The sequence below is a fragment of the Callorhinus ursinus genome, unplaced genomic scaffold (assembly GCF_003265705.2).
Source record: "Callorhinus ursinus isolate GAN/ISIS: 27379988/994484 unplaced genomic scaffold, GSC_fseal_2.0 scaffold8, whole genome shotgun sequence".
Lineage (NCBI taxonomy): Eukaryota > Metazoa > Chordata > Mammalia > Carnivora > Otariidae > Callorhinus > Callorhinus ursinus.
The window spans coordinates 694,918-700,026 of record NW_027397070.1 but is presented as its reverse complement, the minus strand read 5'-3'; the positions used below and the strand labels follow the sequence as shown (position 1 = coordinate 700,026).

General features: G+C 40.5%; 1 long non-coding RNA gene across 1 annotated transcript; it reads right to left on the bottom strand.

Annotated features, from left to right (window-relative positions):
* Window positions 1-343: 343 nt before the first annotated feature.
* On the bottom strand, window positions 344-3,897 carry LOC141373220 (uncharacterized). Its single transcript, XR_012378923.1, has 3 exons — window positions 3,460-3,897; window positions 911-1,215; window positions 344-752 (listed from the first exon to the last, which is right to left on the bottom strand). It is a non-coding gene; the product is annotated as an uncharacterized lncRNA (long non-coding RNA).
* Window positions 3,898-5,109: the final 1,212 nt, after the last annotated feature.

Sequence of the window (5,109 nt, the reverse complement as noted above, 5' to 3'; positions counted from 1 at the left end):
TTTCTATTTTATATATACTTTTGGTTTTCCTCCTATAATGTGGAGTTAATATTTTATAATCAGAAAAAGTTAATAAATGCTATTATTAAAAGGTAAAAATCTTTCCATCAAAAAGTATACTCCCTGACATTGACACCAGGATATCCTTGATAAAGGAGAACTTTGAACAGTACCCATAAAGTCAACCTTAGAGCCCAGATATTTAACTAAGAAATCACTAACTCCCCTTAAGTGTTCATTCCAAATGTTCTGACACTCACTGGGTCATTCTGAAACTGACCTTCTTTAAGATCATTTAGAATGTTTATATATATATTTTTTAAAAAAAAGAATGTTTATATATTTGAGATGGAATATGGCAAAATCTCTGACTTGAAGGCTTGTGACAAAGGAAAAAGAGTGGGGCTTCCACCCCAGTCTTAGGTTTGGGGACAGGCTGCAGGTGCCTGGGGAGCACTGTGCTCTTGTTGCACAGAAGTAGGTGGCTGAGTCCCCAGGATGGGTGGCTGTGTCTTGCAGGGAAAGGTGTTTATCCTTTTTATTAAATAGGACAGTGAGTCTTTGTTCTTGTTTCTTGACCACATTTGAAAGAGTGGATATAAGCAACTGGAGGCCTTTTCCAGGTTCTTGCTTGTACCAAAAGAAGTAGTCGGAGGTACTGTCTGTGTACGTGCAGTTGATAACAAAGCTGGCTCCCTCCCAGATAGTCAGGAAAGAAGGGTGCTGCTGTATCTCTTCTCCTTTACTCATCCCTGCGCAAAAAGAAAAGTCAGACAAAGTCATCAGGTCATCATTCTCCAGAGTGTGCATTTCTTTTTTGCTGCAGCAACTTCAGAAGTCTGGAAGAAGCCAGTCCCCCTTTCAGACTTCTAGTACTAAGACACCCTGTTCCCAAAAGCTTTCCACTCACAGTCCAGCTGCAGCCACAAGAACAGGAGCAAAGGTCCAGTAAGAGTCTTCATTTTTCTTCCAACTGGGACCTGCAATCTCCAGCCAGGAAAGCTACGTCTATCACCAGGTTATCTCTTCCTTTCCTCCAAAGCACAGTGGTTTCTTAAACTGTCTACCCAGGCATCTGCTTCTGTCTTTAGCTTACTCTTACAGTCAACCAAAAGGACCCTTTCGCATAATCTGCATCAGCAGAGATGCTTCGCCATCTTGTGGTCAGGTCCCCAGCTGGTAAACTAGCTGGTCCAATCCTCTTTTCGCCTGTATCTGTGGGAGATGAACACACAAAACAGCAATAGGTTAAATAAATTAAGTTCTGAGTGTGTTTTCAATCAGAAGTTATGTGGATTAGCAGAAAGCATAGTGGAAGCATAGTGAAAAGGTAGGGTTCAGAATTCCATTGCAACTTCTCAGCACAGTATTGAGTCACTTTTAAATAACTTTGAAGAAGTTACATGTTTCCCACATTTTTTCAACAAGCTAATTCTACTTGAAATCAGGAAAATGCCAATGGATAAATGCATAAAGAAGATGTGGTATATAGGGGCATCTGGGTGGCTCAGTCGGCTAATCATCTGACTCTTGATTTTGGCTCAGGTCATGATCTCAGGGTTGTGGGACTGAGCCCTGCGTGGAGCTCTGTGCTCACCACGGAGTTTGCTTGTCCCTCTCCCTCAGCTCCTGCCCCGACTCTCTCTCTCTTAAAAAAAATAAAATCTTTCAAATAAAAAAGAAGATGTGGTATATATACTATACAATGGAATAGCATTCACCCATGAGATGGAAGGACATCCTGCCATTTGTTACCTGGGTGGCACCTTGGGGGCATTATGCTAAGTGTAATATGTCAGACAGAGGAAGACAAATGCTGTATGATATTACTCATATGTGTAATCTGAAAAAGCCAAACTCATAAAAAAAGAGTTGAATGGTGCTTACCAGGAGCTGGCAGTTAGGGAATTGGGGAGATTTTGTTTAAGGGTACAAACCTGCAACTAGTAGATAAGTAAGTCCTGGAAAGCTAATAAACAGCATAGTGATTATAGTCAATAATACTGCATTATTAACTTCAAAACTGCTAAGAGGCTAGGTCTTCATCGTACTCACCACAAAAAAAGAAATGATAATTATGTGACATGACAGAGGTGTTAGTTAAGGCTATGGTGGTAATCATATTGCAGTATGTAAATATATCAAATCAAAACACTGTACGCCTTAAACTTACACAATGTTATATGTCAATTATATCTCAATCTTTTAAAAACCAGATGGAAGAGATAAATACATCATTTTTACTCATTTTTTTGAGCGTAGCTGACACACAGTGTTACATTAGTTTCAGGTGTACAACGTAGTGATTTGACTAGTTTAAACATTATGCTATGCTTGCCACGGGCATATCTACCATCTGTCAGCACACGCTATTGCAGTACCAGTGACTATATTCCTTGTGCTGTGCCTTTTATTCCCGTGACTTATTCATTCCATAGCTGGAAGACTGTATTTCCCACTCCCCTTCCCCCATGTTGCCCCTCCCCCACCCTCTGCCATCTGGCAATCACCGGTAAATACATCTTGAATGCAGTCACAAATTTCAATATTCACCACCATAACCTTAATCCAGGCTATTATCAACCCTCACCTGAACCGTTGCCATAGTCTTCTAACTGGTTTCCTTACTAGTTCTGCCCTCTACAACCCACTCACTACACAGCAGCAAGAAAGACAGTACTGAAACACAAACTAGATCATGTCGACATGGAGCTCTTATTCAGTCAGTGGCTCTGACATTATACTTAGAATAAAATCTATACTCCTTTCAAAGATCTGCAATATCTGGCCCCAGACTACTTCTCCTATCTTATACTATCTTATACTTCTGATCCTGACTCCCACAAATTAGCTAACTTTGCCTATTTCTTTCTTATTCTTCAAGTCTCAGATTCAAAACCATATTTTTATAAAAACTTGTACATGAATGTTCATAGCAGCATTATTCATCATAGCTAAATGGCAGAAATAGCCCAAATGTCCATCAACTGGTAAATGGATAAACACAATGTGGTATATCTCTATAACGGAACATCATTCAGCCTTAAAAAGGAATGAAATACTGAGACAAGCTACAACATGGATGAATCTGGAAAATAGGCTACAGTGAAGTAAGCCCGACACAAAAGGACAAACATCATATGATTCATTCCACTGATAGGAGGTACCTAGAACAGGCAAATTACTTAATTATATGACACAACTCTGAAGATCTCAAATCTTGATTCTCTTCTTCTACCCACATACTTAAGTACTGAGGGCCATAGAACATGTCCAAGCTAGTTTTGTGCAGTTTCACATTTTAATGCTGGGTGAGTGGACACAGTACAGTAGGTGGAAGGAACAGTCCTGGAAGCAATTCCTACACTAGGAATAGCTAACAGAAACTTAACTATACATAGAAATCACTATAAATCCCGTAAATATATCTCACTTAATGTGTCCTCAACTCAATCTCACCTCAGCCAGATTCCCAAAAATGTCTGAAGCCACTCCAACACCATCTAAAACAAGGGAAAGCCTGATAAGTTAGTATGGGAAAAAACTGGTTCTAACCAATTGCTGTTAAAATAGTTTACTTCTGAAATTTTCACATAAAGAAAATGTGACTGTATTAGAGGACCCCTCCCAGAACTTGGCCTCCATCAGGTTTCATTGGGTCTTGGAAGTTCTTCTTGTCTTTGTGCCATAGTCTTGCCCCACACTTCCCCCATGAGCCATTCCTCCGAGTATGGACTGTGATCCTTCTGAAATATAAATTGGATTAGAATGCCTATTTAAAACCCTTCAAATGGGGGCACCTGGGTGGCTCGGTCGTTAAGCATCTGCCTTCGGCTCAGGTCATGATCCCAAGGTCCTGGGATCGAGCCCTGCATCGGGCTCCCTGCTCCGTGGGAAGCCTGCTTCTCCCTCTCCCACTCCCCCTGCTTGTGTTCCCTCTCTCGCTGTGTCTCTCTCTGTCAAATAAATAAAATCTTAAAAATAAATCTAAATAAATAAATAAAACCCTTCAAATGCTTCCCACTCCATATAGAATAATATATGAACCTAACCATAATGGTATAATGTTACATATGATCGGGCTCCTAACTACCTCTTTAACATATCACCAACCTCTCTCCCCCTCACTACCTTTTGGGAACATCAGTCTTCTTTCACAAATATATCAAATTTCTTCTGCCTAATGGCCATTGTTGCATTTGAAAACTCTTCCTTCTCCCAGGTTTTAGCACCTTGTTTTTGCCATTTTTGTCATTGAAGACAGTTCAAATGTCATCACTCCAGAGAGCTCCATGATCACTCCGATTCTTTTTCACATTACTTTGCTTTATTTTCGTTTTTTAATGTCTTTTTAAAGATCTTATTTATTTATTTGAGAGAGAGAGAGAAAGCATGAGAGAGGGGAGGGTCAGAGGGAGAAGCAGATTCCCCACTAAGTGGGGACCCTGATGCGGGACTCGATCCTGGGACTCTGGAATCATGACCTGACCCAAAGGAAGCCACTTAATCGACTGAGCCACCCAGGCACCCTGTTTTATTTTCTTAATGTCACTTATATTTTGAAGTCATTTATTCAATTGTTTCCTTGTCCTATCTCCCCACAGTAGAATAAAAATTCCATACATACAGGAAACTTGTCTGTACTGTGGAATTAGATATCTTCAACCTTCATACAGTGCCTGTCATGTCACACTACAGAATACATACTTGTTGAGTGAATGCACATTTGGATGATCTTCAAATGAAATAATTTCGACAACTTCTCTCTTAGAAGAAAACAGATCCCTGGTGGCCTGGTAGGGGCTGGTAAGCCCAGGGTTGACTCATGGGATGACCCTGGTCTCATTTGTCTTCTGGCCTCTGCTGCCTGGGTCACTGAGACCTTCTGGGGGTAGCAGTGGGTGCTTCTGTAGAACTGAGGACAATAGGTGAGTCCTCCCTTCATAGGGGACCTCAAACTAGCTTTTCCTTAGATGTCACTAGTGAGAAATTGTCAAAATATGCTTCTTTATTCATTGACTTTTATGAAAACACCCTATTTATCACTGTAAATAATTTGATTTGTAGGTTTCTGAGAAGGTAGTCAGAGTGTAGGGATTAAGAACGTGG